The sequence below is a fragment of the Vidua macroura genome, chromosome 1 (assembly GCF_024509145.1).
Source record: "Vidua macroura isolate BioBank_ID:100142 chromosome 1, ASM2450914v1, whole genome shotgun sequence".
NCBI classification, from domain to species: Eukaryota; Metazoa; Chordata; class Aves; order Passeriformes; family Viduidae; genus Vidua; species Vidua macroura.
This window is the reverse complement of record NC_071571.1, coordinates 49,053,291-49,067,515: the sequence shown is the minus strand read 5'-3', so window position 1 is coordinate 49,067,515 and position 14,225 is coordinate 49,053,291.

Below are 14,225 nucleotides of genomic sequence, written 5' to 3'. Positions count from 1 at the left end.
GATCTGTGGAATTAGGTGCAGTGCCTACTTTTACAGTGAGAAATTTGACCAACTTTAAAAGTACTAAGCAGATTTATTCACAAACTCCTGGAAATCCTGTATTTGAAGTTGTTTCAGGTCAACATAAATGGGGCAAGCACTTAAATGGGGAAAGTGACATTTTCCCTGGCTTGGCACCAAAGTCCTACTAGTGATCTAAATTGTAAAGCTCAATGTTATGAAAGAACTTCACTGAGCATATTCTTCAGGTTAGTGTAAAGGTCAGAAGTAAGCATCCTTGAAGGGTTCGTGTTCATCTGTGGTAAAAAGTTTCTTGGCTTTAGCTCTGCAGTTTCCACTGCTAATCTCAAATCTGCCAGACCTCTGCACCAGTTGCCTGCAAGTGAAGGAGAGTTTGCACAGGAACTCTCCATACTCTAAGCTTCTGAACAATAAAAATAATCAGACTTGAGATCTAGTCATATCTGCTGGAAAAAAACTACATGAAGGCCTCTTGGAGCAGTCTTGGACCATCACAGCTCTATCACAGGCTAGGCTGATGCCACCACAGTTGCTAAACTAGCAGCTTCTGTGGAGCAGAAGAGATGGAAAAAAGAGTGGTAAGGGGAAAAATATGGAAGAGGATTTCTCCTAAGAGGATAACAGGATAAATGAAGAAGTGGAGATGTAAAAAAGTTTGAAAAAGATAAGGGGAAGCCCTGTTGTTAACTAAGGCCAAATAATTCTGATTTTGCCTAGCAAAGCACCACTTCTCTGTAATGATGAAATTTTTTGTGCAAACTTCAGCATTGGAAAGATGTGTTTCTCAAATGGCTAAAACTGCAGCAAGACCCTTATGTGACATACAGACTTTTGTGAAGAACGCTTACATCTGATGTGAAACAGAGGACTCCTGACCTCTGACTCACCTGGCTAATATTCTGTTTCTCCTGCTTAGGTGAGCCTTTTCAAGGAAACTGTTGGCTAGTTGATTTGGGAAGGGTTTCCTGTTGTTCTGAAAAATGTTAAAGGCATATGGTAGTGCTGCTAGAAAATGCCACTTAGATTCCATATATATTCTACCCTAACATGGGGCCAGAAGTCCTAGGAGACACAGGGGAGAAGAGAGAAAACTTGTTTGTTGATGGATATTTACAAAATTTGGATTCTTTTTCAACCTATTTGGAACTTTGTGATCTCACTCTAAGGGTTATGGAGTGAAAAGCTAATGAAAGTCAGGGGCCTGAAGAAATATTTTGTTTTCTTCCATCTGTCCATTTCTCAGCAACTGTGTCTCATGTAGGCAGATCCCAACTAAATTGTGAAATGTTGCATCCATTATCGCGGCATTTACTGTTTAGATGAACATCTTAAGCTACCAGAATATTCAACAGTGGAGCCCTTAGTGAAAATACAGTGTGCTCCATCAAGAACTTGGCTGTTCTTACATGTCAAGTGTTTTTCAGAAAGACAGTGCTTTATTTTTGGCTTTATTTAGAAGAGCATGGAAGTGTCAACAATTTATTCACGGTGTGAGACAAACGGATATTAATAGAATTTTAATGAAGGCCTTTCAACAGGATTTGGAGGTTTTTTTAACTGAGTGTTTTGTGTGTTCCTGTTAATACTGGGAGAGTGAAAAAATGCAAGCGTCATAGGACAAGTATGGAAACAACTTGCCAAAGACAGCAAGGAAGAAGAAAGTAAGGAGACAGTTTCAGCTGGACAGTACCAGAGGCTCTGTCATCACCAAAGCCAAGACAATTATTTACAGATTTCCTTACAAATTATCATGTAATGGAGTGAACAGACTTGGGGACACTTGAAATGCATCTTCACATATTACTCCAAGGTGGAAAGGGGTTTCTTGTTTTGGTTTCATCTTATGTCTCTCTTTAAAAAGTTACTTCTCAGTTCTGCCTTTTTATATATGTATTTCAAAACAGTTGCTACCTGCTAGTACTCCCTTAAAAGCTATGTTCTTAAATACTCAGAGGCACAGTTTCAGGCCTCTGGCTTGTCATCCTTACACTTCAGTGACCTTAATAATACCTCTGCCTCCTGAAGTGATAAAGAGGGGGTGTACTTCTTTTGGGCCCTGCTCTCTGAAGTGAAATATTGAAGCTTTCATTTTGTTAGTGAGAAAATCCTTACTATGAACTCTCTCATCTTTGACCCTCTATTTTGTTATTGTACTATAATCTTTTTGCACTAATGCTAGCCCTAATGCCAACTTTTTATGGGGAGGGCATGACGTATCCATGGAAGGCAGCTTCCCAAAGACTCAGTGTCCTTCTCCGACAAAAGACCCTTTTGTTAGTGGACCAGAACATAAAGGTTGGCTGTCACCAAGTGCGTGGTACCAACTATCTGAATGCAATAAGGGTGCTTGTGGCTTCTACTGTATTAGTCCATCGATCAACTTTATAATTATCAATTTTAGTTTCAACACAGCACATTGCTGAAGGGCACAGCTTCAGATGCAATTCATTCCCCAATGAACACTGATAAGTCCATCCCTTCCAAATCTTTCTGCCTTTATATTGTCAAAAACATTACTTGCTCTTAATGTAGAGCATGGCTCAGTCATATTTCCTTGGCTCTCTGCAGTTAATTTAGATAGTTTGGTGGCTCTCACCCAGTCCTTTGCTTGAGGGGTGAGCACTTGAAAAGGTGTAAGATGCTGGGGGTGATGTGGGTGGGTGCTTATTCAGGGTCCCAGAAAAAGAAACCAGATTGGCAGCAGTGATTTGGTGGGATGTCTAGGTACAAGACTAATTAACTTAAATCTTAGTATGTATCAAAACAAAGACTTGTAACTGTAGACAATTTTTTCCTCAGTCCCAGGACAGATTTCTCACATGTGGCACTGCCGCCTACACTTGCCCTGTTAGACTTCAGCTTTCAGTATGGAGGCTACAGGGAATCAAAGCCTAAAAACCTTTCTCTTATATAAAAGCTTATATATGATAAACTTTATATTATAAACCTTTCTCTTATATAAACTCCTTTTAAAGGAGCTTAGTTACAGCTAAATAGTAATTATACTGAAAGCGGTTTACAAACCCCTTCAGGAGGCCAGCTAAATTCCTAGGTGTAATTCAGAGAAGGGTTTTACTGAAGTCAATAGAAAAAAAAATTTGGATCTCTCCCTCCAGCATCCAAGGGCCTCAGGGTATGAAGCAATCACTGCAAAATACTGAGGTGATGTCCTAAAGGGAAAAAACAACACAGCAGCTCCAGTTTGGTTTGCTCTAACAGCTTTTGCTCTTAGGAGCAGCTTCCATTTCAGGTTTTTAAACTTTTATCTTGGAGGGCAGGGCAAGTTCACTGCTCACATCTAGCAGGAGCTGATGCCAAAAGTACAGTTCAGTTTGATTCCTGACACTGCAGACAAGCAAAAGAAAAGAGGAAAAAAGTATTCACTGGTTATGAGGGAGCCTGTGTTTGCAGAAACCCTTCTTCCCTCTCCCTCTCTTATTTTTATTACTTTCACTCTATACAATGGCAGCTTGTTTTGTCAAGATTTCAGTCTGTGAAATAGCTGACTAGTTTTACAGTCTTTTATGCATGTTCACCTGCACCAGGACAACAGAAGCAACAATATATTTCAGCTGCATCTTGGGGTAAATGCATTGCAATCACAAGAGACACCAGACAGTTCCCTTTCCCATTAGACTCTAAGAAGCACTCCTGCACCTGCTCGTGCTATCAAACACCCGTGGTCCCCCTGGCAATGTGTGAGATGCAGCTTCTTTCCCCCAGTCTTCAGTGCCCATCTCCTACCTGCTAGTTCCATTTATTATGCAAGCCTCATGGGTAATTGTCCAGTCTTTCCAGCCTCCTGTATGCATGACCTTGCCCTTAAGATTTAATTCTGAAGGCACTTAAAAAAATAATCTATTTTCTCCTCCTGCTTTCCTCCCTTTTATTTATTTTTCTATGCATGTGTCTCATGTGCTGAATATTAAGCAGGAAAACAAAGATGTATGTCATCTGGAGCACAGGTGCACCTACCAGGCAGACAGGGAAAACAAAACAATTCATTTAAAGGGTTTTGATTCACTATTGCCCACTCATACTTTATTTGACAGCCTGATATGACACCTTGAGTCCACCCACGCCTGCATGCAGCTTAGAATGGAGATGTTTTCTTGGCTCCTCCATGTTGTAAATTTTTTGCCATGGCTCCACTTGAACTTGCTTGGCACGGGCGCTTTGCTAAGTATACTAAAGTGGGGGAGGATAGGGAGGGGATGAGAAAAGAGTGAGGCATGAAAAATGAAAAAAAAAAGAAGAAAAACATTAAATAAAAATAGTATCTCAATTATTTATAAGCTTATTTCTTTTCCAAATTTTCTAGTCTCACTCCTATTGCCTATAGGCAAAGTTTCTATTCATTTTCCGGGTCTGTGGTTTTGGTGTGTGTTGGACAATCCTTTGTCTAGCAGGACGTGAGAGTAGAGATTGCCTCTGGGTGACTTTGGCTGGAGGCTTGTGTGGCAAGAACAGAAAAGCAACTTCTCTGTAGAAATCTTTTCTTTTTACTTACCAGCTTAAGTATTTTGATTTTAGAGGAACAAGTGTTTAGTCAAGTTCCCTTAATATTTTATTCTGTTCTGGTTAGAGTAGGCAGCAAAAATGACTCTTACATGGCTTAGGGATGGACCTGCCTCTCCTTGTTTTTCTCTGGCTTGCTGCATATCCTTCACTCCATGTGCCTTTTCTTTCCTTTCTTTGTCTCCTAAGACTTTAAGCTCTTCTTGAGTCAAAATGTTGTCTTTGATGTGTTTGTTTTATATCTTCCACAAAGGAATTGGTGAACTCTGTGGCAATGGTGGCATGTGGGTGGAATCTGCTCACTCTTGTCTCACCTGGTAGAGAAGGAGATGGGATGTGAATTGTCCTGATACCCATGTCTATGGCCTCACCCCATTTTACTGTAAATCCATGGTTGGACTAAATCCATTTGTTTTACTCTGGACCTGGAGCTAGAGAGCAGCACTCTCCACTTCTGGCCCTTTTTAGGATGCTGTAAGTGCACACTGGAGAAATGGAGAGTTAGAAGTGCATGTTATTTCTGCTGTAGCTCTGCCACTGAAGGCTGTGGAAAGATGTGTATATAAGGGAAAAAGCACCAGCTTCAGGTTATATGTTTATGGACTATAAGCTAACTGTTGCCTCTAGAAGCAAGAACTTGGAGTTTTGACAGATCCTTCAAATCATAAGTAAATTTGTTTTTAGTGGAAAAACAATTAAAATGTTAGGAATTGCCAAGAAAGGATTAAAGAACAAAGCAGAAAATAACCTTGGTTCACACCTATCTTTAATACCATATGCATTTCTCATCCCCTTGTCTCAGGAAGAATGCAATGGAACTAGAAAGGATTCAAAGACAAAGGGGATGAGCAAAGGATAAAATAAACTACAACTCTTCAGTCTGGAAAAGACATGGCAAAATCTTGAAAGGCACTGAGTAAAGCCTATAAGAATTGATTGTGTGTTGTTTGTGCCGGTGGGAGAGCTAAAGTGCGTGGACTGAGGCTCAAGAGAGCAAGGCTCAAACCAAACAAAGAGCAGTGGGGGACTGCTCATGCAGTGGGCACATCTGTGCAGCTCTGCCCCAGAGTTCCAAGGGAAACTGCATAAATTTATCCAGTCCATCAACTGCTGTGGCTTCAAGATGCTTAAAGTATTTCACAACAATAAAAAAGATAATGGCCATGGGAGGACTGTAAGATCTGTGAATCTTGGACAGATTCCGAGGGATCACCTTCCCTGAGGACTGCCAGAAAGAACACTAGTTGGAGTGAGTAGTGATACCTAACCCTTTTACTAAAATCTTCAAACTAAAGGTCAAGGATATTAAATAGTTATAGGAACTGTTGGAATAAGAAATTTCCCTAGGGCAGGAAGAGGAGGCAGTGAGGAATAAAAGACAGAGCGGCATATGAGGATAGGAAAGGAAAACCTGGGAGAGGTTTCTATGTATATTAACAAGATGTGTTAATAGAGGTTTTGCCATCCTGCCTGGCAGGACAGTGACTCACATGTTTCATAATCTGCTGTTCCAGCCCTGGACCTGGCTCATGGTCATCTCTGAACCAGGAAAGATGCACTGGTTTGGAAAAGCACTTAATGAATGGACTACTAGAGGAAAATCACAACCCATTTGCAAAGAAAGATAAAAAGCACAATAAAACTTTGGATGTGGCTGAACTCAAGTTACCAAGAGAAAAGCAGGAAGCTTTCTCCTGGAAAAAGAATTAATTCTCTTCAGTGGGGATGTCCATCCTTAGCAGTGTTTAAGGTTGGATGGCACTCTGTGTCTACTGAAAGGTGTCCCTGCCCATGGCAGGGATGTTGGAATTAGGTGATCTTTAAGCTCCCTTAAAACCAAAACCATTTCATGATTCTTTGATGGCACATGGAGGACTTCAAGAAATTTTCCTAAAATGGTGGGTCAAAAATGGAGGAGTGTGGAGTGCAGACTAGCTACTTTTAGGTGTCTTTGGTGGGTTAAATGAGAGAAGGACCAAAGAAAAATCCTTATTGAAAATCATTCTATGCATGGAAAGAGCATACCTAGTTGACAATGGTGGTGCAGTATAACCCTAAAAGAAATAGCAGAAGCCACAGCTCAAGAGAGTAAGACCTAATCAAGTATTCTGAAGGATAAAATTCTGGAAAAATTACACTGGGTTAAAATATGCTTGACCTGTAGAAAGCACCCAGGGAGGAACTGGAAGAAAATACATAGTCACCATAGTTTAATTAATAAAGAACTCATGGTGAACCACATGATTAATGACCTCTGACCCTGGTCCTGTGTTTGTGGAGATGCAGCCACTGAAGGCTGAGACAATGGTGGATGGGTTGCCATGTTGATTTACATCTGCAGTTATCAGGTTGTTGTGATCAAGTTTCAGTGTGCTTTGGTTGTTTGACAGAGTTTTTCAACAATTCCAGACAAGCAAGATCAGAACTGGCTATATCAGTGCAAAGCTCATCCATCCACATGAGGGCCCTCAGGAAAGGTGAATGTGATTGTTCTTTAAACTGGGTCTGTTCCACTGCATTAAACATTGAAGAGGGTGTTTGTATTTCAATTTAAAGAACTTTTATTTCAAGTTCCTTTATTCTAATACCAAAACAGAACCTAGAAAAGGAGGAGTTGCATTTTTTATCCAGGAAGTCAATAAATAGTGGAAAAAATCCCAAAGGATCCCCAGTTGTGAGATGGCCTTTGCACCCTTTAAAGAAATCAAATAATTTGTTCTTGCATATTCAGTATGTGAGAACTTGCCCTTCTGTACTACTTTCCAAGCCTCTGCACAGGAGGAATAGAAAAGAGTAATCACATAATTCTGGGTGAAAAGAAGAGCCTATACCTTTCAATTTCTCTTCTCTGTCTTGATCCCACTGTGCATGGTGGGAAAATTGATGGCTCCAGGTACTTGACCAACTGTGTTTACCAAACAGTGCTTAACCAGCTTGATAACGATTGCTAATTCTGAGTCAAACAGATTTATCTATGTAACTCAGTCTTTTTGTGTGCAATAACCTTTCTGCATGAGTTGCTTTTCCAAGATGGTTGGTGAGATGAAGTTGGATACCATTTCATTTGTACATCTGCTACTACTGTTTTTATTTACTTGAACTGCTAAATTTTTGTGCAGCTTACAATACACACAGTGTTTTATTGGGGGTTTGAAGAAAAAATGTCTCATCTATGGAGCTAAGCAGAGAAGAAGAGGGAGCCAGTGGACATTTTTCCAAATTCATAAAGAAGAAATGGAATGATTTGCACAACTTCAGAAGATACATGTGCCAATGCACTGCCACTGCAGAGCATGAATTTGCAGACTGGCCTTCCGAAATCTGCCCAGAGCCATTGTCACTTTCCAGTTTTGAAATCTGCCTGCTTGGAATAGAAGCACATAAATCTCTAATGCTTGTGATGATACATGCCAAGTGCATTTCAATGGAGCTTGCTGTAATGACTGATTTTCACACATCAACTATGCTCTTGGAGTATAACTTTGACACCTAAAATCATGGTTACCTGGAAAATGCTGGTGGAACGTGCCAGAATTTTGTATTTCTGTCATTGGTATAGTCCAACTATGATGGGATTATTTTTGAAATTTAAGCAAGAGAGTGGGACAGAATTCTCTTTTGTGAGTCTGTTTTACAAGTGATAAATTGAACTTCTGTACCATAAGAAAACCATATCTATACTAGAAAGCTTCCCAAATGCCCACATGCATCACAAAAATGGTAGACATTCTGCTCGAAGAGAAGTGTTCATGTTAAAAAAAGATTAGTAACTGGTAAAACACCAGATACAGACTTATTTTAAGTGTTACAAAAGGATTTATTCTTGAACTGGAATTGTCAGTAGGTACTACTTTGCTGCTGAGCTGTGAAGCATTGTATGACAAAATAGACATGATAAAATGAATGATTTCTTATTCCAGCAGATTTTTAGCTCTCTAGAAATACCAACCAATGATATCTAGAAATATCATTGGAACTGCTTGAGAACAGCTGGTTAGACCTAGAAAGAACTGAATAGATATAATCAACTTATTTGACTGCTGGAGAGCAAGTCCAGGGAGGAGATATTGATGACAGCAACAAAGAAGGCAGTGAGGCATGGTGATTTCAAGAAGAGAACAATGCTGCCTTTGAAGCTGACCCTTCCCCAGTGACATATGACCAGATGGCCATTACAGGAGCAGAAATAGCTGATGGAATCTTAGGAAATGAACTTATCGAGAACACATTCTGATTCTTTTGGTAGATGTTGTTCAAAGATGGAGCAAAGTGTTTAATAGGATCTGTTCTCTGGGCATTAGTGGGATTCAGTGAGTCCATATAGAAACCACACAAGGAAAGAGAGATATGGTACAGACTGCAAGCGCTGCTGAAAATGTCCTCTTGACACATGGTTGGGATGAGACTGCTGCAGCGAATAAATGGTAGTACCAGAGCATTTTCACAGATTATGGACTGCGCCTGGTTGTCAGCACTGTGTGAAGATGAAGAAAATCCTGCAGAACTGGTGTAACATTTAAAGTTTACCAGGAGATATCAATAAAAACTGCTGAGAGATGCAAAGTAGCTATAAGCCAAACAGCTTTTCAAGAACATAGCAGCAAGACCCACATCTAGGGGGTTTGTTTTCGTTTTTTTTTTTTCCCCAACAGGTCAATAAAGTCAAGCCTAAATAGATCCTTGAACAAAGATTATGAGGAAAATAAGCACATTGCAGAGAAAAGTTTTCAGTGCTGTACAAGAGATCCTATGTAACGTGCTGACCAAAGAGCACTGTGTGGAAATTTAACTTAAACTCTCTCAGAAGCAAGAATAAGCAACTTGTGTTTAGTGACTCAGATGATGACTGCACATCAGTTATAACCCACAAAATAATAAAAATATTGATTCTAAGGAGGAGAATGATGTGCACTATCATATCAACAGAGATTCTGAAAAGTAGAATTATGATAATATAAATTTGAGAAACAGTTTCTTCAGAGAGGTTTACAGCTCTCTGTAAACCTCAGTCCACATACTTTCATTGACAAAAAGGATGTACTTACATTTCTAACATTTGAAAAATTATTTTTGCTTCTAGTTCCTTAATTGCTGTAGGAATTTAGGTTTGATAATACATGTGAAAAGTGCCATAATACAAAATAGATTTGTCAGCATTTAGGAAGGTACTGCTGCTTAGAATATCATCACATGCACAATGAGCAAAGATTATTATAATTATTGTGATCTTATGACAGAGACATCTGAAAAATAAAATCAAGGAAAAAATCACAGGTGACAATAATAATAAAATTAATTTTTCTGTTTCCTTGACTTTTAGGAGAACTTGGGTAATCCAGAAAGTTCTCATGCCTTATTGTGAGACATTGATGTTATAGACTGTAACAGGCTGTCTGTAACTGTCTCTTGTGAGACAGACTGTTACAGGCTGGAGCTGGATAAAAGTTTTAGTAAAGTGGCAAGGTATTATTGGCTAGAGGTGAAGTAAAATAGAAATCAGGTAAGACTTCGATCAAAGGAAATGTATTGTGTTGTACAACCAGAATAATTTTGTGTGACTTGGGATAAAGCATATTTCTTTTAAATATTGCTATTATTTTGTAAAATTTTTTAGTCCTGCTGTTAAATATGATCAGTTTTTCTTGAAAGAGTTTACAGCTTTACAATGACGATCCAAACTTTTAATGAGAGAATGATATGGGAAGGGTTTCCTCAGGTTTTTTCTCTCTCTCGTCTCCCTCTCTCCCCCCTGAAGTGATGAAACTCAGAACAGGAGACAGCAGCTGAGGCAGCCAGTCGATAGGAAGCCCTTCACATGCCTCTTCTGCTGAAGGCAATTCTTTGTCGCCTTTGATCACAGGGAGGAAGTGGCCAGAAAAAAAGTTGAATCTTCCCTGCGTGTGGCTGAGGGGGTGGTTTGCAGTGTTCCTACAAGCTCTTTGATTTCTAGGTGAGGTGTCTCCCCATTGTGCCTCCTCTTCTTGGCTGCTCTGGCCTCTCTGGTGGACACCACCTTCATTGCTTCATGTTAGAAATGCTTCACCTTCTTGTTAGAGGGAAACATTAAAATGAATGAACTTGAGATCTGCAGAGGGGCTTGTTTAGATGAAGGGTGCTGGCAGCTGGCCTGCTGGGCAGTGAGGGGAGCACAGCTGGGCCCTGCTGGAGGAGTTGGGGCAGGCAGTGCATTGGGAGGGCAGGAATGACTGGAGGCTCTGCTCGCCTTCCACTGTGGCCAGGCTCAGCAAACAGTGTTGGGCAGTCAGGCTGACAGATGGGCTGAGCTGTCTGCTGTTTTACAGTTGGGGTTTTACACCTAATTGTGTTCTGGAGTCTTTTCTGCAGTGGTGCAGTGATGTCCTTAAAAGGTGGCTATTGCTAAAGCAGGGGAAGTTGTGGTGCTCAACAGGGAAAAAAAGATCCCTGAAGTGAGAACATAAGGATGTATATTTTACCTGGATGTATGTTTGTGTTTTATGGAGCTGCAAGAAATGATTTTTCTTCCTTTCACAGAATCACAGAATTATTTAAGCTGGAAAAGACCTTCAAGACCATTGAGTCTGCACTTTGACCAATCACTACTTTATCAATCAGGCCATAGCACTAAATGCTGCTCCAGTTGTTTCTTGAACACCTTTAGGGATGGTGACTAGGTGGTCAAATAGTTCACACAAACCCAGGAGACAGGCTGGAACTAGAAGATTTAGTTGTGGAACTTGGTTTCAAAAGCTCCAAAAATGAATGTTTTCAGCAGATCTGGGCTTAATTTTCAGTTTATTAGGAAAGTAAAGTTCAGCTGGAAAAACTCCACATGGAGATTAATTTCACAGCTTCAAATGTGGGCAGTGGGAAACAGTTTTGGTGTCAGATTTTGTCTCTCTTTAATTCTAGCAAAACTGATTTTGTTTTTATTTTAGTTGTGCAAGAGAAAATTTAAAATGCCACTGAACTAGCTGGCACAACAGTGCTGCAGTTTCCACAGTCTCTTCTGAGTTCATCTGCCCAACACACTGTTGCACTGAGTTCCAGATAAAACACCAAAACATTGTTCCTCATGAAGCTCCTTATCACACCATTAAATGTGCATATATACACGTGCAGCTGAGTGATTAAAGGATAACTAAAAATCACTTCTGTCAACATATCTTTAAAATTCTAAGAACATCATCTTCTTCTTCAGAAGAGTTTTAGTGTCAGGATGGAAAATGAAGGTGTAAACCAAATGAACCCTGTGCTATCCTTTGTGTGGCTAGTTAGACCTGCCTTCTGCCTTTCTGCTTGCAGGCTGAGGTGTGCACCTTCCCTCACCCTCCTCGTACATCAGGGGACCTACATAAAAACTTTACTTTCTGAAAAGACATCACAAAGGAGGACATCTATGTGCAAACTCCCATGTGATGGTTTCTGGTAGTTTCCTTTTCATGTAAACCTTCTGACTTATTTATTCTTACATTTAATTTCTTGGTGGAGCGCTGGGGCCAAATCCTTAACTGGTATAAGTCATGCTGATGCCATTAGCAATGCTGACTTCAGCAAAGCTGTTCTGATTTTTAGCAGCTGAAGATCTGGACCCCTATTAAAAGTAGAGTTTTCTCAACTCTGAATTCCTGGACATTATTGTAACCTATTGCTTAGGAACAGATATAGCTGAAATAAATAAATAAATCTATAAAGGCAAGAATATTATAGGATGTGTCTCTGTTTCTGTGGAAACCTGATCTTTTTCTTATCCAGTTCTTTTTTTCTCTGTCAGCCAATTTAACCTCTCTATCTGTCTATTAAAACTCCTCCTCATTAAGCACAAGGTTGCAGGGTTTTTGTGAGAAAAATGTAGGCAGAGAAATATCAGCTTTTGCATCTGTTTGGTGAATTTTAAAAAAAAGAAGCATCTGAGCTGTAAGAGAAAAATGTGGAGGAGGAGGGTGAAGGTAGCAGGAAGTGTAATTGTATTAAATATAAAAATATGAATCAGTTTAGATAATCAGTCTGTAAATTGGTAGCAGACATGCTACCCATAAAATCTGAATATTTTTTCCTGTATTTGTTCCACTCCACATTACATTAAGAGATGCTCTGTCACTTAGGTGTACAACAGGGCACAAGTTGGAGTAGTATGTGATGATATTAGTTATGCCATTGTATGTGACCAATACCATTTAAAAGCAGAATTTGCTGGCTGAATGGTTTGATGAGCTGGTGTTGGAGGTGAAGCTGGATATTGTGGCAGTTCTCTGTCTCTTTCTCATTTTCATTTCTGAGTCACTTTCTCAGCCATGGTGACAGGGCTTTCACGTGGAGAACTGCCAATAAAGGATTCAATTATTTTCTGAGACTCCTGCTAATTAATTTGTACTCTGAAATGCACCTTAATGACAGTGGAGGCTTCCAAGCTGTTCCTGAGTGCTTTCTACCAGGCAAGGTTGATCTTTCTATCATAATTTTGGACACGGCTTTTGTCCTGTCCGCAGTCCTGGTCATATTACAGTGATATATATATATATATATATATATATATATATATATATATATATATATATATATATATATTTTTTTTTTTTTTTTTTTTTTTTTTTTTTTATTGTGGTGATCTAACACAGCATTGGAAGCAGTGACATTGTTATTCTTTGTTATTCTCTCCCTCTCTGTTTTTTGATTGCTGATGAATGTAGTGTACTTCAGTGGCATGGTGCTGGGCTTCCATAGAGGACAGGAGTGCAAGTGCCCAAGTGAAAAGATATTACAGAAGATTGCAGAAATGTTCTGCATTTTCGTTACCCATGGCAGCCAGTATTTTTTATGCACATCTTGTGTAGATACATTGTTGCAGGAAAATCCAGGTTCTTCCTGATCTCAGTATAGTCTTGGTCTTGTCAAAGCTGTGATTTCTTTTCTGTAGAGGAGGGTCAAGCAGTTTGACCATAGGTGAGATCACAGGGCATGAAAGCCCCACATTTCATGCTTTCATCAACTGTAATTCCTCCTTTGCTCTTCCTGATTTCAGGACATTACTTCCAGGGAAGTTGAACCCAGCCATGTCTGAAAATGCATTTAGGAGTGGAGTGGATCAAACAACATTCTTTCCAGAGCTTCATGCTTGCACTGCTTCCCCTGACAACAAGGAAGAGCAGCTAACTTCTCTTCCACATTGCTGCTGCTGCTCTCTTCCCTTGGCAACATCTCTTTCAGTGTTCCTATGAGCCTGGTTACCAGGAGGGAGCCAAGGCCAAACAGAGAGATATGGCCACATTTCTGACTTGCTCAAGGCACAGCTGTGAAACTGGTTTATCTGTTGTAAAGGTGTTAATCAGGCCTGTAAGAGAGAACATCAGATGCAATACAGCCACCCAAAGTATTCAGCAGAGCTTTGTGTCAGAGAAGAGAGATATAAAACTAACTGAGCATTTTGTGTTGATTCTGGGTTTGTTGAGCCATGTTGCATGTGCTTTGCAGCCTGGAGGGCTCATTTGAAGCAACCAGGTTGGATTTTCAGAAAAAAAATTGATGGCTCAATTGTTAGTCACTGATCAGGGTGTGCCATACAGAGAAGGTGCTAACATCTGATTATTGAGGGATGCCTCTGCCCAAATTAAGGTGCTAATAAGATCATATGCTGAAGTCAAGAGCACAAATTTTATTTAACAGTGAATGTGAGGTAGAGAGATAGAAAAAAATAGAAAAGAGGAGTG